This window comes from Schistocerca piceifrons, chromosome 5, assembly GCF_021461385.2.
Source record: "Schistocerca piceifrons isolate TAMUIC-IGC-003096 chromosome 5, iqSchPice1.1, whole genome shotgun sequence".
In the NCBI taxonomy this organism is placed as follows: Eukaryota; Metazoa; Arthropoda; class Insecta; order Orthoptera; family Acrididae; genus Schistocerca; species Schistocerca piceifrons.
This window is the reverse complement of record NC_060142.1, coordinates 95706874-95729345: the sequence shown is the minus strand read 5'-3', so window position 1 is coordinate 95729345 and position 22472 is coordinate 95706874.

Sequence of the window (22472 nt, the reverse complement as noted above, 5' to 3'; positions counted from 1 at the left end):
AGTTCTGAAGCGAATGCCGTGAAGTGTTTCCTTCAGTTTAGAAATCGAGTTGTACTGACGAGGTCTTAAGTCACTGGAGTGCAGTAGGTGGTATAGCACTTAGCAGCCCCATCAGTCAAACAAATCAGTAACTTCTTGTACTGTACGTGCTTGAGCATTGTCCTGCAAAATGATGGTCAGGTCCTGCAGAAAGTGTCATCACTTCTGTCTCTAAGATGGTCGTAGGTTGTGTTCCAAAACTGAACAGTATAGAGACAGAAGCGATGACACTTTCTGCAGGTCCTGACCATCATTTTGCAGGACAGTGCTCAACCACGTACAGTGCAAGCTGTTACTGATTTGTTTGACTGATGGGGCTGCTAAGTGCTATACCATCTACTGCCCTCCCCTGACTTAATCCCTCGTAAGTTCAACTCAATTTGTAAACTAAAAGAAACTCTCACGGCATTCGCTTCAGAACTGTTACAAATTCATTGGGCAATAGACCGGGCCGCTCGAACTGTCAACAGAACTGGCACTGCTAAGAGTATCCTACAACTTCCACATCGCTGCCAACGGGCTACACACAATGCTGGTGACTACTTTCAAGGTCAGTAAAACTTTGAAATACCTATCTATTTTGTACGAGCTGAAAATAAATGGTTGCCACTATTAAAGTTCCAGCCCTCGTAAAATCACCCACTTATTAAATCCACTGACAGAAAAAAATCGAATTGTGCGGCATAAACTTAACTTGGGTGGCATGTTTCTACATCTGAAAGATGATGTCTATTAAAATTTCGTGCCAGTCACCTAAGTTCCGGATCGCTTTAAATATACGCTGTAACGGTCGTGAGCATTAGTAACCTTTGAGACTGGACGTGGTGAGTTGACGTTACTCAAAAATGCCTTTAAGGCGACAAGGACGCCGTTATCAACACCTCACTGTGTTTGAACGATATAGTGTTATAAGGTTACGAGAAGTTGGATGTCCATTACGTGACATGACAGAAAGACTTGGCAGAAATGTAGCCACTGTACACTTTTGTTGGCAGGGGTAGTCACGAGAATGTGCGGTCACAAGAAGATCGGGAACTAGACGACCACGTAGTACCACCGAAAGAGGAGACCATCGTGTTCAGCGTAGAGCTGTGGCACATCGTATTGCATCTTGAGCAGCAGTTGGCACAACAGTGACAAAATAGCCTGTTACAAATCGATTACTTCAAAGATAGTTCCGAGCCAGACGCCCTGTGGCATGTATTCCACTGACCCCAAACTTTGGGATGTCAAGCGAGAGTCCACTGGAGGCCAGGTGTTGTGTACATAGTACTGCATAGTCAGCGCGTACACAACTTTCCCACTAGAGCGCGCCCCGCCAAGCACAACAGCGCAGGCGCAGCGCTCGTCCATCTCCGCACTACGAGATGGCGCTGCCTCAGAGACGGACCAAATTCTGATTCCGCCGATCCACGTATTAATATGTAACGCAGCCAATGAAATTGCTGCTTACATAGAACCTTTTCTCCTCCCGGATCACACTCGCGCAGTGATACCTGAATGCGTGAGGTATTATAACGAGTGTACAGACCTCAGATTACTCAGTCTGCATTTGTCTGCATTAGTCTGTACCAGTCTATAGTCAAGTTTCAGTCTGCACCTAAGAAGATTATCATATTCCTGTACATAGCCATGAAGATAAATGTACAGACACTTTGTCAAGTATCAGAGATATGTGAGAATAAGATTAACATACCAAGACCAAAGGAACTTCAGATTGTCAATTGTAAACAGCATCCAGAATCAAGTTAAGTAATTTTTATGCTTGTTATTATTTTAATAAATTTGTGTGAAAATTAATCAAGTTCTGTTTAAAGTTGGTCACCATCAATCTGCTACTCTAAGCGTGCAAGTGGCATTTCTATCGTCTGATCTAACGGCAGAAGATAAACACACCACGATAAGACCACGAGATATATTGCTGACACTCGCCTACTTCGTTAGAGCGATAAGTCAAATAATCTGATGGTGTGTGTACCGAAGGTCTTACAGTATGCACACCACACCAGGTTAGAAGCCTGTTATGTTTTCTGATGAAAGCTAGTTCTGCCTAGGCGCCACTGATAACAGTGCATTGGTTAGGAGGCCAGTTTAGGACCTGGAACCACACACTGCTTCAACAGCCGACCGGTGTGGCCGTGCGGTTCTAGACGCTTCAGTCTGGAACCGCGTGACCGCTACGGCATGGATGTGTGTGATGTCCATAGGTTAGTTAGGTTTAAGTAGTTCTAAGTTCTAGGGGACTGATGACCACAGATGTTAAGTCCCATAATGCCCAGAGCCATTTGAGCCAACTGGTTCAACACCAAGAGTTATGATCTGGGGTGCGATTCCCATTAAAGCAGGAGCACCCTAGTGATTATCTCACGCACCCTGACTGCAAATTTTAATTCAATCTAGTGATCCCAGTTTTTGTGCTGCCATTCACGAACCGTATTCCAGGGGGTGTTTTTCAACAGGATACCGCCCACATACAAACCACTGTTGTAACCCAACACGCTCTTTGTAGTATCCACATGTCGTCTTGGCTTGCTCGACCACCAGATCTGTCTCCAATCGAGCACATACGGGTTACCGTAGGAAAATAACTCCAGCGTCATCCACAAACAGCATTAACCGTCCCTGTACTGATCAATCAACCGCAACAGGCATAGATCTCCATACCACAAACTGACACCTGGCACCTGTACAACACTACACATTCACGTTTGCATGCTTTCATTCAACATTCCGGCGAGATCGTGTACCAGCACTCTCACCTGAAGATGGCGGCCAGTTGGACCGCAGAAATATTGCGTCAAGAAGACGTTATGATCCGGCTGCACACCCGAGAAGAATATTATCAATTATTACGCCGGGAAATCCTTCGTAGTCACTACAGAATGTCACATTTGTAATGGCTTATCTTGCGTTTACATTAACTTGTGAGATTTCAGTGACAACAGTTTCAATGTGTTCAGCTAGAAAAATGTATTCCCGAAATTTTTTATCCTACATTATTTTTGATGTTGCGAGTTTTTTTCCGTCAGTGTCGTCTCACTCTTACGTCTACCACCACTTGCACGCCTTTCTGTTACATGAGCACTGCATTGCTACAAGCGTCAACTACAAGCCCACGTACCAAGTGCCAATCATTTCCCGGTCTTTCTGCAGCAAACTATAATTTTCTGACGTTGAGCCTTCCTCATAACGAGAACATAAAAATGCTTAAGAGATACAAGGAATCTCACATATACCCGGGAATCATCACGCTAACACCATGCAACGCCGCTTCAGTTCGGCACGGAAGACAATCCTTAATTTTTTTATCCATGCCCTACCCCCTGATGGCGCCGAGATCTTTCAAAAAAAATAACTGAACACAGGATGTGCGATTCTCAGCTATCTCGTTGCAGAGAGTGTCTGACTGCTGTCATGGACCGTACGTTTTCCTGATTTCTCATGCACAGAAAACAACAGTGTATAAGTTGTCGAGAGACTTCCACGTTGCAACACGCCAGCAACTATTACTGATGAACTTTAGCATACAGATGAAGCATTGAATGATGTGCCTGTGTCTGTATAATCTAAGCTCAGACCGATGGTCTTTTCCGTGCAATATTTCTTTTCCAAAACTAACTTTCCCCTTTGTTCTTCTCGGATATTTGGAATGGAAGTTGCTTCACCTCCTTGATAGTCATACCAAACATAAACGACTTCAATAGTTTCCGTTGTTGTACCACTTCAGGCTCCAGTGCAGAGTTGCAAGTTGTCTGGAATCTACCCATTCCTTTCTGAATACCACTAAAGGTTTCGTTCGTATTCCTAGTTCGTCCTCTAAGTGTAGACTGGGGAACTCCGACTGTTTTCTACGCCCGCAGCTTTCCCATCTCGTCTCTAGTAACAGTATCTATAGCTTGCTGCCTCTGCACCGCATCCCAGTATTGTCTTGACGATTTCCTTATTTTATTGCCTGCCCTGTGAAACGCGAAATTCACATACTTATACTTGGCATACGTAAATCCATTACATTTATGTATCATTGCGCGTTTATAAATTCATGTTTAATGTTTCTTTTAATTTATTTTATTATAGAGTGACCTACAGATATTGTAGTGAAATTTAAACAGATACTTAAAGCAAATAACTGATATCAAAGATCACACAGAACAGAACTAGAGTCCACACCGAGCTAAAATGACATATTGTCACTTTGGTCAGACATGTAATTTTCTGCAGTACTACTGACTGAATATAGGTGAATAAAAGTATGAAGTTGGAGGCTTGCCTATAAGGTTTTCATTCACAGTACCAAGACAGAGGCTGGCAGCTCGTCGCCATATATATACCAACAGGGTTGCCAGTCGATCTTTCTATGCAGCTTAGTGCAGATGGCGCCACTCATATGATTTCGTCCCAAGCCGTGCTATGCCAGTTTACCTGGGTATGTCATTATACCGTGACTTCCCCCCACTGAACGGTTCTACCAACCGGCCAAATGGTGAGCCGCAGTAAGTCAAGTTTCAAATTCTTTCAGATGCTGATACTGCTGTCTCACAGGAGTACGAAACATCTCCACGAATTTCACAGTGACATATGACATTGTTTACACCCACCGTATATGATCCGAGGCCTGTCAACAGCACTAAAGACTAACAATACTAAAGCGAACTAGTGCCGATTCTGTCTGTCACGAAAAACTGCAGAATCTACTTTCTCGCAAGTGTTGTCTACGATTTCGTAGTGCGTTTGACATCCGCCCATGTCTTTGGTGGTCGCTACACTTTTCTTCCAGGCAGTGTATTGTGACTCCAGGATACCGTGAAACTATCAACGAGAGCCCGTGTGTAAAATACTCACTCGCATGTTAGCACGTCTAGCTCTTCCAGTATTAGCCTGGTTTACTGAAGTTTCCAGCCAGCAGGGCAAGTTTCGGTAATAAGAATAATGTTTTAGTCGCACGGCAAGCGGTGTTAACGGGTATTAGGCGCATGCAAACACGCTAGCAGAAATTCTTAGCGGCCATAATGTTAAGCTTCCAAGCAACAGTCTTTCCTTTTCTTGCAACTAGTTGCCCGTTTTGTGACATAGTTTAGAAGTTACAATTGATGTCACTCATTTAACCTGCAAGGAAGTAATCTGTGTACATTCCAACAGAGTACTGTATCGGGATACTTGTTATATGGCGTAAATTACGACAAATATACATAATGAAGTTTATCCATAGTGGATGCTGTCGAACTCCGCGGCTGTTTCTTTATAAGGTGTAGAAAAATATCCGCTACCAGGCACAATGAAAGGTTATTGATTTGTCACACGACCGGTTTCGGGCTTGCGCCCATCCTCAGGTGTTTATACATTCATGTACATGTTTATACTGCTGGAGATCACTGTATAAATACAAAAAAAAAAATATTTGCTGGTGACTAAACAGATACAAGTGGGACGATTGTAAGCAGCAAGGCAACATTTGACGAAAATATATCTGTATTTACATAAAGATGAAGCAACATTATTATAATTACGCTGAGGTGTCAATTTTGCCACATAGTTATACACTTATCTTTTTCACGTCCATATTTTAGTATTACCAAGTTTAGTTGCATATTTCACTATTACGATGTGCACTCGTGAATTACACTATGTTTACATACAAACATGTGGGCTGTGGTCAAAGACCTTAGACGTAGCAGATGTAAAGATGTTGCTCATACAGAAACATATAGGTTGTGGTCAAAGAACTTAGCCACATGAAGTGCAAGGATGTTGCACATATAGAAACTTAAAAAAGCTATCATAGACTGAGAAGTTTTTTGAAACACATTACGAAATTTTTTAATCCTTTTTTTCTTATATTTACTGGCAGCCGCGTTGCTATGACGCGCATTCGTAAGGGTTCAATTAGCACATCGAAAAGATGATGGTGACGATGTTACACCCTCTACAGATATTAGCCTTTCAATGCTGTGTGTTTTGTCCCAACGAAAGGTGACATGGCGGAGGCCGTAGTTGTTTTAAGACTGCATTTTGGACATTCAGAAAACCAACTACATGTTTATACTGCTGGAGATCACTGTATAAATACAAAAAAATTATTTGCTGGTGACTAAACAGATACAAGTGGGACGATTGTAAGCAGCAAGGCAACATTTGACGAAAACATTCTCGAAATGGCTGGCATGCTATGGTTTCCTTAACCAAGGAAAATGAAAGAAGTCACTGAATGTCCATGTGAGGGAATTACAGGACGCGAGGCAAAATTTGTCATTCCAAACAAGCAGCATGTTTAACAGTGTCATGCGAAGAATGTGAGGTTTCGTAATCGCGCAGCAAAAGCAGCGCCTCGGATAGCTTCCCGCTACGCTTCGTCTTTGCAGCCTCCTATAACACGGTCAGGAGATTTTCGTACAATGCTCGTGTCACGGTTTGACCAAAAAGAACAAAGTTTGGTAGCACTACACCGTGACTTATAAAAATTCTCCAGCATCACCTTGGCCGATAATAGTTGGTTATTCGTGTTTCTCAACGTCGGTGAATTCAGGGTCATATTAATGCAACCGGCGTGTGTCCGTAGCGATCAGGCACCCCAAGAAATCATACGAATCGACCTGACACAGCAGCAAGGGGGAACACAACACGTGGAGTGCCACAGGGATCAGTACCGGGCCACTCTTGTTTCTAACCAGCATAAACAACAAAATGACTTTAAAGTGTAATTCAAAGACTGAACGCTAGCGGACACAGTTCAGACAATAACTGAACGCTTGGTTCACAGTTAACAATTCAGGTCTTAATCTCACCAAGATTCGTAGTTCACATACGTAAAAATGACAACGTAGCACCATAACTAGGCATTTATGGACATACATTGAATCAAGCACAGTGTGTAAAATTCGTTGGGTTCCACTTGAATATCGTATAAGAACGAAATCAACGCTTGGGTATGGTAATCAAAACATCCAGTTCAGCAGTATGGTAATCAAAACATCCAGTTCAGCATGTTATGCCTTCGAAGCACCTTTCATTGTCCTGAACTGAAGACGTAAGTGTTGGCTTATTTTGTACATTTTCACTGCTGTGGTGTCTCCTTTCCTCTATCTGGTATCTTTTTTTTGGAACAGAGCAGCTAAAATAAATAAATTGTTTGTTCAGCAGAAGCGGTCAGTATGATATGTAAACCAAGTAACCGTACATCTCGCAGGAGCCTGTACCCATCAGTGGCTTTTGTTGCTAATAATAAAAATCACTTTTAACTGTACCGTGATATACACACTCAATACAAGACACAAATCATTTTCATACACACTGTCCTTCCTTATGCGGGGTTATAGGTTTTGTTTGAAAGAAATTCAACAAATTCTCATCTGAAGTACAGCAAGAAACTAGGAATTCCTACCATTTCAAGCGAACATTAAGAACATACGTCAGTCTTTGTACATATTATTTGAATACCTAGCTTCAGTGATTGAAAAGTTCTCTTAGCTACACGGCAAGTATCAGTACTTGTTATAAGGGTGTATGTCCAAGTAATAATGTACTATTCATAACTGACACCATGCCATAGAAACCGTAATATCGTTTGTTATAATAAATAAACAAACACCACCTGGATCAGCTCTTTTATTACCGACTACTGGTTTGAATCTATACCGCACACCATCTTCAAACCTGGTTGGAATATGAAATATAGGCAACACCTCTAAGACTCACAAAAGTGTGAAATTACAAACACTGCCATCAGAGGGTGCATGCTCAACAATAAAATATTGTGAGAACCGACGCTTACCAGTCACCGCAAAGTGCAGTTTGTCAACTAACGTAAAATACAATCTTTGTATCTGTGACGACAGGTATGTTTCGGTTCTCACAGTGTTTTTGCTTGTTAATTGAGCAACATCTGATGGTTGTGTCTATTGTATCACACTTTAGTGATTTTTTATTGTTTTTTCCTCTTTTTCCTATCCTAGATCTAAAGATGATGTTTGGAACCGGTAGTCGCTAGTAAGAGAAGTGAACGAGAGTTTTTGTTTTCTTTTTACTATAATATGCTGTGAATAGGTCTCAGAATTTACAATATGTAAAAAAATTTTTGAACCAATATTTTAATCAAGATGGGGTAACTTTCATATGTCCCACTTCACGGTACGCACACAAAACCAGAAAAGGGCTCCGTCATCAGTTTCTGTTGCAATTATGGCATGAAATGTTACATGATCCAGTCACATTAATGTGACCACTGTCTGTATTCGAATCGATGTGCAATAACCACTCACAGACGGCAGGTGGCAGCACTGGCAGTGGAGGGAATATAAAGAATGTTGGGGGGATGCGGAAAACAGTGGAACCATTGTCGTAATCCGAAAAGAGAGAAATTTATCCGACGTATAAAACGGCATGATCATTGGCTTTCTGTCCAAGGTTGCAAATACTTCGGAAATGGCTAAGTGTGTGAACTGTTCACGTGGCGCCGTGCATGGCAAAATGGCGCTGTCCAAAACAGGCCCTGAGGCATCTGTGGTTCACCGTGGGCCGTAGATGACAGGGGTGGGTGAAAGCTGCAGAGATGCGTACGGAAGAACAGATTTGCAAGTGGTGAGTAACTGGTCGCCTAGGGGCTACCAACAGTGTCTCCTCAACAACCGTTCAGCAAACGTTGCTGGCATAGGCATCTGCAGCAAGTCCATGATTCATACTCCCATGTTGTCTGCCGTTCATCGGTGACGCAGGCCGGAATTTTCACTTCGTTAGCGCAGCTGGACGTTCACTGAGTGGGGACTCGTGGCCTTTTCAGATAAGTCATGTGTTATGGTCCGAAACGCCTGAACAAGAACACCTTGCAACAATCGTCCCAAGGGTCCTGGTCGGGGGAGGCAGCGTTGTGGTCTGCGGGATGTTTTCGTGGCGTTGACATTCAGGGAGGCACAGTGGATCAACATTAGTACACATCTATCCTTGGGGACCATGTCCCCCCTACGTGCAGTGTTTACCCTCGGCATGGCGGCAGTTACCAGCGGGAAATGAAACGTGTAACGCAGCTGGCTGTGTACGTGCGTGGTTTGAAGAGCACTGGGATCAGTTTAGCGTAGTCCCCTGGCCATCAAACCCAATCGAGAGTACGTGCGATCACCTCGATCAGGTTGTTGGCGCCATGGATCCTCAACCGAGAAACCTGTTGCAGGTGGCCATGGTACTCGAGTCGGTGTCGTTCCACATCCATGTCGGTACCATTCAAACGTTACTGACTCTCTTCCTGCACGTTCTATAGCGGTCAGCCAGGCAATACATGGTTCTTCAGGCTTTTCACAGATGGTCACATTAATGCGACCTGGCGCTGTATTTTCGTCTGACGAAGACAACGGTTGCGAGAAGCTGCTAAGCTCGAAATAGGGAGGGTTTGCTGTGGCGCTAAGCGTGCGCTCCGCGCTCTTGACTTTGAAGAGGACGTCCTTCGTCACGTAGAAGTTTGACGCCCGCTAAACCCGCTGGTCACGACAGGTGAACAGGATTGTGGAAAGGGCCGGATAGGGTGTCGATCAGTTTCACTTTAAAATTGTAATTTATTGTGATTTAATAAAACACTTAAACCGAAACGGCACATAGCCGAACCTTTCAAAGTCGAATTCTTTCACGGCTGAATGTCTCCAAACAAGAAATCTTAAAAGGCAACAAGTGAAATTTCAAGTGACTGAAGACACGCAGTTAAAATTGCAAATAAAATTTTATATATATATATATATATATATGGGGAAAGCCTCAAGGCAAAAGTAGATAGAACAAACTTATACAAGGTGCAATACAAACGGCTGAAGGCCACAATTAAATTTCAAAATTTTAAAATACATTATCATAATCTTTGAAGGCAGAAGGCCGCAATGTTATCGCTTAAGGGGAAATTTTGAGAATGAGGCTTTAAGCGGCTGAAGACACACAGTTGATTTTCCAAAAATTCAAAAATACCATAACCCTCAAATTTCCAATGGCTGAACGCACACTAAATCAAAAAGCAATGCAACGACAATAACCGAATTTAATAATGAGGTTTCAAGTGGCTGAAGGCCCTCAATTGATTTAAATAAAACACAATAATTTTTTTCTTTTAAAGGATTCGCTATAATAGATTACGAACAGACTATTAAACACTCATGAAAAGGACAGAATAGACAACGGTACTCAGACGCCTCCAGGGGGTCAGGGGGAGGGGGGGGGGGGCGGCACGGCTGCCTTCGAAACATAAACGTTCTCTTAGGTGAGGCAGGTGGTGGGCCCAACTTGATCCGTCGGTAACCCAACCAAGAGACAGTCACGGACCGACCGACCAAACGACTTGCTAGCCACCACTCGGTACATAAAAACTCAAAGGCCAAACTGTTACAGACGTAATTATCCACAATGAAATGTGTATTAAGCTGTCAAAACTACACACCATGTTGGACAGCGACAACAGGTGAGGAAAGGACGCTGCCTGAAATTACTTTAGTGGCCAGGGCAGGTAACTGGAACACTAACGGCCACATAGCAGAAAATTCAGCTGGTACACTTGAATTTGAAAGAAGGTAATATCGTTAACTTCACCCAGAAACGAACACTGCCTGCGTTTTCGTCAGTGGCCAGGGTAGTTAACCAGAACACTAACGGCCACAAGGCAGAAAATTCCGCTGGTGCGCTTGAATTGTAATGAACCAATATAGTTAATTCCTCCGCACGTCGGCTCGATTTCACCACTACAAACACTCGGTGTTGCTCACAGAAAAAGCTCCCCAACGGCGAACCATCGAAACGTACGTCACACCATGAAAGGACGTGGCTTGGGTACTTAACACACCACTCAACCTTGACGTCCTGGGTCGGAGAGCCACGAAGCTCGTAGCTATCGGACAGCTCCACACAGGCTCCGACACTGCGCAGGGGCCGCCAGTGGACCCAGCTGACTGCACCGCACGGAGATATCCTCCCTGGTCCGCACCAACCGACCGAATCCTGGCACTCGAAACGTGTCCCATGCCATGGCCTCCAGTAGAGCACACAGGTCAGAGTTCACTGTCTCCGCCGTGTGGGTGCCATGAGGCGGGAAATTTGAAAATGATCCAAATTTCAGACTTCTTTTACATCCAAATGTTACATTTTCGAACATGAACGGCGTATCAAAACTTTATCTGCTAAGTCCCCTCTTACAAAACATAGAAGCCTGACAGAGGACTTGAGAAACACCCTATATAGTCAAACTAAAGCGGCAGTAGCTTTCTTCGGAGTATCATTCTCATTACTGATTTGTATTGTATTGTATTGTATGCTAACTGGGGCCCTAGAAACGACAGAGAGGCTCCGTCCCCGCCGCAGCCGCAGTGGACCACAACCCCACGACATTTACCACAGTCCACTTCACCCCTCCGCCGCCCCACTCCGAACTCAGGGTTATTGTGCGGTTCGGCCCCCTGTCGACCCCCCCTCCCTCCCCCCCAGGGAACGTCTCACACCAGATGAGTGTAACCCCTATGTTTGCGTGGTAGAGTAATGGTGGTGTATGCATGCAAGGAGAACTTGTTTGCTCAGCAGTCGCCGACATGGTGTAGCTGAGGCGGAATAAGGGGAACCAGCCCGCATTCGCCGAGGCAGATGGAAAAGCGTCTAAAACCCATCCATAGATTGGCCAGCTCACGGGACCTCGACACAAGCCCGCCGGGCGGATCCGTGCCAGGGACCAGGCGCTCCTCCCACTCTGGAAAGCTGTGCGTTACACCGCTCGGCTAACCGGGCGGGCCCCTTACTGATTTACTCGATTAAATTTGGACAGCAAAAGCATGAGGAGCGTTAAGAAGTAAAGTGACAGTTTATTGTTAACGCAGTACACACATTTAAGTTTCTGTAATTTATTTGTTGCACCTTAGTGTGTACCCTGACGTGTTCCACAGTTCTGAAGGTTTTCTTTCTTGATAGAATCTACGGAACGCGACGAATGAATGAATGAATTACTTACTCATTTCGGAGGGTTTTATGACTGTCGCGGAATCCAGCGGGGGGCGACCTTCACCGTGATGAAAACGTCGTGCAAGATGTTTAAAACTGACCCCTGGCGGATAAGTCTGGAACCGAGCGACCGCTAGGTCGCAGGTTCGAATCCTGCCTCGGGCATGGATGTGTGTGATGTCCTCAGGTTAGTTAGGTTTACTTACTTACTCGTTCGGCATCACAGAGGCATAATTTACAATATTCTTATCACTATATACTAAAAAAGAAAACAATATAATTCTACACTATATTAGATATGTTTTTGAGCCACTCTATGGCTGAGTTACTGAGTCTATGTATGTCCATGAGTTCACCACCATAGCCATACACTTTGCACACGAGTAGATGGTCCATTGTCTGTATTTCACCGCACCCACATACAGCGCTGTCTGCCAGGCCCCACTTGTTCATTAGGTGTTTACCTCTCCCAACACTCTTTTTGACCCGGTTTAGAGCTGTCCACACTCTTCTTGGTAGGTTGAAGCCATCAATCTTCTTGTTCGGATCGTGTACTAAATTTTTGTTCTTAAATTCACTTGCCGACCGTACTTCGTTCCAGGCCGTTCTCGGCTCAAAGGCTTGTAGTTCTTCACCGATTTTCCAAAAAGGTGATCTGGATTTAAGCCTGTTTGTCGGTGTCAGATCTAGGTGGATAGGGAGGCCCGGGTTGTCTATAATTTTCCTGTAGGTTTTTAGGGCTAGCTGTGATCGCTTGATTTCTGGAGGCTCTATGTTCGCTAGTACAGGAAGCCATGCACAGGGGGTGGCCCTGAGTGTTCCCGAGATTATTCGCGTTGTCTCCCTCAGCTGGACATCTACTTTAGATACGTGTGCACTTCTCCTCCAGACTGGTGAACAGTATTCAGCTACACTGTAGACAAGGGCTAGTGCTGAAATTCTCAAGTTGGGTTTAATTAGTTCTAAGTTCTAGGCGACTGATGACCTCAGAAGTTAAGTCGCATAGTGCTCAGAGCCATTTGAACCATGGCTGATATTTACTGGTGCCACTGTTTCAGGCGTGGGCGTGTACATCTCGCGCGTGGAGGAGGGCAGCGTGGCTGAGCGCGCCGGGCTGCGACCCGGGGACACCATCCTGGAGGTCAACGGCACGCCCTTCTCCGGCATCTCGCACGAGGACGCGCTCAAGGTAGGCGGAGTCGCGTGCCTGCTGCGGCGGCTGGCAGGTCCTGGCGAGCGCCACCGCCGGCACCAGGGCGGACTAAGTGTCCTACCCATATGTGCAACGAAGATAATGAGCGTTTTCTTTCTCTCCACAGGCTTTCGTTTTATTGATACAAAACATCATCAGTGGTCTGTAGTGAAACATATTTACAGTTTGGCTTATTTTCTATTATTAAAAAAAAAAGGAATCGGTGCAAACGATATTGACATGTGATTTTACTTATCTTTCCTTTATGTTTTATGTCCGATTTTTCCACGCATCGGAAAGTTTCGCCTGGTTGCACATTTCTGAGATATTCCCTCGTTTGCCACTGCTGTTTTTCTTACCTGTTCCCACTTTGTTTTGCAGTACTAGCGTTGCGGACATGTGAGACGCGGCCCAGTGTAACTCTACACTGCTGGATAGACGAGTCTCTGTGTCTTATAGTGCGAGTGGTGTTCCCGCTACTTATGGTTTTTCACTCGATACAAGAAAGTTATTTTAATCTGTAGTTCGTCAACGTGTGTTATGCCTTTTAATCATGTTACCATTTGTACACTCAATATGTAAGTAATATGAAAGGGAAGCAGTGGTTGGGAAGGGAGTAAGACAGGGTTGTAGCCTCTCCCCGATGTTGTTCAATCTGTATATTGAGCAAGCAGTAAAGGAAACAAAAGAAAAATTCGGAGTAGGTATTAAAATTCATGGAGAAGAAATAAAAACTTTGAGGTTCGCCGATGACATGTTAATTCTGTCAGAGACAGCAAAGGACTTGGAAGAGCACTTGAATGGAATGGACAGTTTCTTGAAAGGAGGATATAAGATGAACATCAACAAAACCAAAACGAGGATAATGGAATGTAGTCTAAGTCGGGTGATGCTGAGGGAATTAGATTAGGAAATGAGGCACTTAAAGTAGTAAAGGAGTTTTGCTATTTGGGGAGCAAAATAACTGATGATGGTCGAAGTAGAAAGGATATAAAATGTAGACTGGCAATGGCAAGGAAAGCGTTTCTGAAGAAGAGAAATTTGTTAACATCCAGTATTGATTTAAGTGTCTGGAAGTCATTTCTGAAAGAATTCGTATGGAGTGTAGCCATGTATGGAAGTGAAACATGGACGATAAATAGTTTGGACAAGAAGAGAATAGAAGCTTTCGAAATGTGGTGCTACAGAAGAATGCTGAAGATTAGATGGGTAGATCACATAACTAATGAGGAAGTATTGAATAGGATTGGGGAGAAGAGAAGTTTGTGGCACAACTTGACCAGAAGAAGGGATCGGTTGGTAGGACATGTTCTGAGGCATCAAGGGATCACCAATTTAGTATTGGAGAGGAGCGTCGAGGGTAAAAATCGTAGAGGGAGACCAAGAGATCAATACACTAAGCAGATTCAGAAGGATGTAGGTTGCAGTAGGTACTGGGAGATGAAAAATCTTGCACAGGATGGAGTAGCATGGAGAGCTGCATCAAACCAGTCTCAGGACTGAAGACCACAACAACAACAACATGTAAGTAAAATGACGAAGTATAGTGGTGAACCGGTAGAAGTCACCAGAAGTCGGAAAGCTTCGGCTGGTAGTCATCTCTTGTTGATTGTAGCCACTGTCATCTAGCTGATAGTTCTATGAGATGTAGGCATTCTTGTCTGCTGGATTACTTTGTTATGCTTCACTTTATTTGGTACAGTTTCCTTTCCTTGTAATACGTCCACGTAAATGTTGCAGTTTGAGTCTTTGTTAAACGTCTCAATACGTAAAACGACTAAAGTTTCTTTAAGGTTGAACACTGTAGTGATTTTTACCAACAGCTTTCGCGGAGCACAGGGTGGTCAACAGTAAATGCAAGATAGGGGAAGTAAGAGTTTGTTCGTAATGAGGTGGAGAAAGAGAAGGAAGGAGGTACAGCTGAAATGCTTAGAATGGTGGGGTCAGAGATAGAAAGAGCGGAAGGGAGGATTTGGGAAAGTAAAAGCTTTTTGCTTTTTCCATTTTCTCTCTCTCTCTCTCTCTCTCCCTCTCTGTCTGTCTGTCTCTCTCTCTCTCTCTCTCTCTCTCTCTCTCTCTCTCTCTCTAATACACAGGCACTTCCTGATGTGAGGGAAAGTTGTATCACACTCATTATTTCCGTAACAAACTGTTTTATATCTAGAAATCAAGCCAAATTGTAAACATGTTTCATTAGAGACCACTTATTATGTTTTATACGAGTAAAATGAAACACTTGTGGTGGTAAAATAAACACTTACTTGCAGTTGCAAACATGGGTTTAAAAGATCTGCAGTAATCATAAAACAATCGCGGACCCCATACAAATGAAGAGCAAAGCTCCCTGAACTGATTCTTGTCCACCAGCAAATAGCGATTTTCCCCTTAAGTAACCTTCCAATCAACGTTACCATTGACATCTATCTATAGTTTACTGTACGGTTTACAAAAATCCAGCCATCATCAGCAAATTCTCAAATCCATTATTTCAACAGTAATCGCCACAACTGTTAATATATTTACCGCACCGTGAGATAAGAGGGTCACTGCCCTCATGGAAAAATCTTTGGGGTTACCTGGGGAACCATCACTATACTCAGCCGTACACATCTTCTTTTGAAGCAAATCGATGACCACGAATGTCCTTCTTCAGGGTTACAAAAATATGGAAATCGCTTGGAGACGGGTCGTGACCGTTGGAGGATGTGTAAGGGTTTCCCAGCGAAACTTCTGCATCGTACTCGAAACAACCTTGGCAGCATTTGGACCCAACCGCATAAGTCCGCTTGGAACCGCAAACATTTTTCCATGAAGTCAGCGACCGTCTTTGCCCTACAATGCGATAAATGTATTAACAGTTATGGCGATTACTGTTGAAACAATAGGTGGTTTACTTAATTTTTTCCCCGCCTGCCTTACCTTCATTTGACGGCCCGTTGTATTACGAATGTTATCGATTTATGTTTATCGAAATTTTAATTATTTAGTAGTAATTAAGCGTTTTCAAGTAAAACTAATTATCAGAATCTAGGTATTTTGATCTCGTGCTTCAATTGAAATGCCTCAACTGCTTCCAAAAGCTCTGATAACAGGCTTTGCAGGATTAGTTGATGCAAGCTATTCCCCACAAAACCTGTTGTGTCGCTGCGAATAAGATGTGGTTCTTACTTCCAATATGTGTTAGTGAAGCGGCTGATAATTTCGACAAGATAAACGAAATACAGACACTGGAACCACACGGAGAAAGGTCAAAAAGTGGTTGCTAATAAAAAAGATCGATATCAGAGGGGAAATGAAAATTTAAAGCAATTATATGTAGCTGGAACAGCTCCAGGAGTCGCAAATGATCTCCGATTTGTGAACAGAGTGGGCTCAGTAGAATTCTGTCACGTGATTCATCAAGACCTATGTTTCTTAATAAAAAGTGCAACGAACAGTGAAGACATCTAACACCTTCTAATGCTTAAACAGATGGCTTTGCTTGTCCGTATACGACGAAAGTCATGTTTGAAGTAAGAAACAGCTCAAAAGGTTATCTGTACATAGTGGTGCAGGAATGCAATTTAATTAAAGAACTGCATCACGAAATCACCAGGAGCTGTTGTAATGTATATTTACTCACAGACAAACAGTTCCGGTCCCCTGAACATCTTCAGGTCATTGCAACTGAAAACATTCATGTCAAGGAAACTTGAAGTAGTGCTCACTTCTCCCTTGAAGAAGGCCTTTTCACCGATACTGGTTGTCTGTGCATAAACGTATATTACAGCTGCCTCCGGTGGTTCCATGTTGCTTCCTTTAAGGAATAGTCGTTTATATTTGTGCATGTATGCAGAGAGCAGCAACGAATCCATATTTTTACGCAAAAATCTTCCACATCTTTTCTGTAGTTGTATTGAATTAGTGTATACTGTTACTTTCTGCGATCCATTGAATGAAGTTTGGGCTTGGGTTTCATCATAATATTCCGAAAGCTGTCATACAAAGATGCTATAGGTCAGGGTACCCTCAACTCCCTCCCCCTTCAACACGCACCCGCTTTTATTATAAAGGACGGCTAAAATAAAACTGGCCTGGACGGTATCTCATGCACACTAAGTTAGGCAACCCGAATTACTTCATCCGCATCTGTGGCGGATGATGCGATTTGGGTTGTCTTTGTGTCTGTCGCAATTTCCGTTATTAGTTTACTTGTATTGCTCCCAGTCCTCTGTCGTTTGCTGTATTGCACTTGAATATAATGCACAGGTTTGTCTACTTTTTACACACCACAGATCTCCCTAGACAAGAGCCGTGGAGAATACCTTATGTAATGTACCTCATCACTAATTTAACTAGACGTCTCGCTAATACCACAATCTTACACACCCAGTCGCGTTACCCACTGCAGTGAAAATCATTACCGTTGGAACGTCACTGTGCATACGACATAAATGTACGCAGTATGGACGATACTACTAGCACTCGCCCCATATCGTATACAGAAGCGTAGTTTTTCCTCAAGTTGGAGCGCCGTCGCAGTGTGTTACAAAAGTGAGCGGGAGTGTCTTGACCGTATCTGTTAGACTGTGCTAATACGGCGGCTTTGCGATCCGCTCAGTCGTTGGAAGCATCCAGTAGGTGAAACTTCCAGGCAGATTAAAACTGTGTGTCGGACCGAGACTCGAACTCGGGACCTTTACCTTTCACGGGCAAGTGCTCTTCCATTTTTAAAAATTTTTTTAGATCTCATTTTGTTACATATCGTTCGTTGAATTTGTTCGGGGCGGACGTCCGATGTCACCCGTTCAGGGTTTTTTTGTTGATCCGTTTGATCAGTTTTTTATTTCAGAGGGTAGTTAACCCTCTGACCGAGCACGCTGAGCTACCGTGCCGGTCCCCATCTGAGCTATCCAAACACGACACGACCCGTCCTCACAGCTTTACTTCTGGATCCAGGAGGAGTTCATTATCCGTAGTACTTGAGAAACACAACTTTTCATTAGCGGATATAAGTAATCTTTGAAGAAAAATCTGTATCAGATTATAACCGAGATTGTAAAAGTTTCTCCGGTGCAATAATACGACAGCATTTGTGTGCGATAGCAGTCCCTTTCTGGCGAGAGAGAGCTGAGAAATGTATCTTCAGATATGTGTAAGCCTTTGAAATGACACTACGTTCCTGTGTTTGACGGGTAAAGAATACGAATTGGTAATTCGGATGTCTCGGTCTGACACCGAAGTTCAGTGTATGCTGAAATTGGCTAAGTACCGAGGAACATTTTCATCAGAGAGATCAATTTCTGTCAGGAGGTACACAGTCTAAACCTGCCGTAGAACACGAAATGGGCAATAACATCTGTTGTGCTAATCGCAAGCACTCGTTTTTCTTCTATGACGCAATGTCCTTTAGATTATAGGGTCATATTTACTACGACTTATAACCACGTATTTCACCTCACCTACTCTTAATAGGTCCTGGAGGCCTTTTAGCGAAAAGTGTGCCTTTAAATCGAAAGGTCCAGGGATCGATCGCAGGTCCTATCACGGAATATTTCAGTTTATCGATACTTTAAAAGTAACCTTCACCTCCCCATTATGTGAAGATTCGCCACCAACGATTCGGTTGGGATTCTACGTTGAACAGTACGTCCCCTTTCCCCAGTTCGATTACTGGTTTAGGTCAGACGCATGCAATTCGCCGAACTGACGTCCAATTCAAAGCCTTAAAACCAGATCAATAAGTCATAAGGAATCATTATACCCACTCTTGCAATTTCGAGACGATTTACGGACTGTCTAGGGGCAAGAAGAGTATAGCGAATCTGAAGGTACTGTCTTGAGGAAAACACAACTTCCTTTGCTTCGATGATATAACACCATCACCAGTCGGTGTCTCTTTATTTTACTTAATACAGCTCTGGCCTGCTCCTGTTAAAGCTGTCTTAGGAAAGACACAAGTTCCTGTTTTTTCTTCATTCATTGACGCTTCGGTGATGTTACACCATCATCAGTCGGTTTCCCTTCATTTCAGTTAATACTACGCCGGCCTGATCATGTTGATATCCGTCTACCACAGCAGAAGTGATATTAAAATACAGTTCAAAGTGTTCTGTAATTTTCTTGTTCATGGTAGCGGTTTCCACGTTGCCAAAAGTAATGAACTGTCACCTTAAACGTCGCAGTTACTGAGCAACCGTACTCAATTTTCGACATAGGATTATACAGCCAACCACTTGCAAATTACTATTTGGTACACTGAGTTAGGTCTCGACACCTACTAAGGGGGTCTTCATCGGAATGAAATTTTAATAAACCGTAAAATTACATTTCAAAAAAGCAATACAGTTTTACACCGAAGCACGTATGGACGAAGAGGAAGAGACAAGAAATTGTGTTTGCATCAAGAAATAGTCTCCAAAACACAGTTGATGGTCCAACAAACAGGGATTCAAATACAGAGCTTTTCTAAACAAAAATCACCTTGAGATGGGTAATGCGCACTTCATAGTATTGCAGCTTCCTGTTACAGCGTAGAGCCTGCTTTATCGTCATAAAAGTTCTGTGTTTTCTACCGCGATCGTATAGTAGTCTAAATGATGATTATGGAAATTTTTATCTTCAGTGTGCCCAAAGTTTGGAAATAAAACCATATAGACGGCAGGGGATCTCAAGTGAGAATTTTGAGATGAGAAACTAATAAGAAAAATATTTTCAAAATGCTTGTATTCCATCACAAATTTAAAAAACGACACACAGTCGTCTATGATGTGTCCATAGTGTCACAATTCACAGTTCATGAAAGTTTGTCGAATACGGCTCACTACTCGATCAAAGAATCTGCAATACGACTTTAATTATTCGCGACTAGGTCATACTGCTTGGTTTGTTTCAGTTATAGTTTTTTGCGCATAGCTCTCCAAAGCTTCCATGTACGTGGTGAAGGATGTCTGACCGTAAAGACCTTCACGTTGCGAATAAATAATCATACTGTAGCTTCTTTGCAGTTATGTCTTCTTTCTTGAAGTACTTGGAGCCTTTGAAGCAACATGTGGATTTTATATAATATATTGGTGGGCGACTCGTTACGTGAACGTGTAGGCAGTTGATGTGTTAAGTGTAGAAATTGTTGTGCCTAGGCAAGACAGCCTAGACACAATGAGAGGAAGCCGAAAGGCACGCGCTTAAACTCACGCAGGCTGGCGTGAGGTCTGAAACAGGATACGTAATGAATGCTATAAAGAAAAGTACGTAGCTTCTGGAATACTTAACTTTAATCCATAATTGTAGAACATCGCTCTTGATGATACATGCTTCATAATATTAATTAGCAATTGAATACGGCGCCTTCCTAGGTCGTAGCAAATGTAGCTGAAGGCTAGGCTAACTATCGTCTCGGCAATTTAGAGCGTATTTGTCAGTGATCCGCTTCTGGCAAAGTCGTCTGTACAACTGGGGCGAGTGCTAGTACGTCTCTCTAGACCTGCCGTGTGGTGGCGCTCGGTCTGCGATCACTGACAGTGGCGACACGCGGGTCCGACGTATACTAATGGACCGCGGCCGATTTAAAGGCTACCACCTACCAAGTGTGGTGTCTGGCGGTGACACCACAGAAATGTTGTACTCGGAGACCCCAACGACTTTACATGGAACAGTTTCCAACAGGTGGTGTTTTTATTGGGCGAACTTTATCGTCGACGATAGTCTTTTACGAGGAACTGTGTGCGTAAAATCGCAGTTATATTAAGTTCTTAGCAAGGAGCTTTTGGCTTCCTACTAATATGAAAAGCACTCACCTTAGGCGAAACCTTAAAAATCATGGCCCATCCCGAAATGACGTATAATGTTCTTCAGCTGAGTAAACCTACAAAAAATCAACTGCGCTACAGGTATTGACAGGGTGCATAAAATTTAGTTAACTAGTACTGGCTTTGGCTATGAAATTAAGGAAAGTGCTTGCATTTACTGCCAAATGTGTCTTAGAATAGAGGTCCAAAAATTATAAAGAACACTAAAATCAACTCATTTTGTGCTAATCATTTCACTCTTGTAACAGAATCTCTCTGTAGCAGCATTTTAAGATCTTCACTGAGGCATAATACTGAAAGAACTCCATTCTTCATCTGTTAATAAATGGTTCATACAGATTCACAGTGTTCATTAGTTTTGAATGCTCGCTCAAATACAGCGCAAATCACCTTTGAAAGTTCGGGGTTACGACTGCACGCCATGCGAAATTTTTGCCGTCAGGAAGAAAGTTACAATTAATATTGAAAAGATCCTATATTTCCTTAAACGTAATCTAAACCTGCCCTGACAAACCACGAACTCCAACATTTCACTGTTACTCAGGCTTTACGAAACTACATTGAGATCTGAGCTATTTGACCTTACATCATACGATTGGCCAAGGACTCCACCTAAGTCACGTGCGAAATACCGCTCTCAGTGTTCAAGTGCTCGAAAGATCTCTTTTTCAGCCACGTCGAATACCGCAGTAGACAATCAGATGCCTGTTACGATTTGCATAACCCGGTACTATCCCGCCTTGATCAATCCCAATTCCAAAATCAGTTTAGAAGAAATTACATGTTAACATATTCCCGAAACTGAATAATTACAAATAGGCTGCACCTTCAGACGTGTCAAGTATTGGAGTACGCTTTGTAATTCCGAAGTACCGAAAACTGGCTGCGTTATAGTTATTGTGGTGTCACCGCCAGACACCACACTTACTAGGTGGTAGCCTTTAAATCGGCCACGGTCCGTTAGTATACGTCGAACCCGCGTGTCGCCACTATCAGTGATTGCAGACCGAGCGCCGCCACACGGCAGGTCTAGAGAGACTTCCTAGCACTCGCCCCAGTTGCACAACCGACTTTGATAGCGATGGTTCACTCACAAAATACGCTCTCATTTGCCGAGACGATAGTTAGCATAGCCTTCAGCTACGTCATTTGCTACGACCTAGCAAGGCGCCATTACCAGTTACTATTGATACTGTAATCATGTACCGTCAAGAGCGACGCTCATCATTAATGGATTAAAGTTAAGTATTCCACCAGCAACGTCCGTTTTTCTAAAGTCTAATTTCCTTGTCCTGTTCCAGACCTCATGCCAGCCTGCGTGAGGTAAAACGCGTGCCTTTCGGCTTCCTCTAATAATACGGTGTTGGCTCTCCTGCCAACCCACAACAGTTATCATTATTCTCCATGTATGTGACTCACATCAGATCTAGTCCGATTCCCACGCTGACTCACACTTCGTTATTTATAATTACACTGATTCAAATTTGCACACGGGGTTTGCACGAAAGATA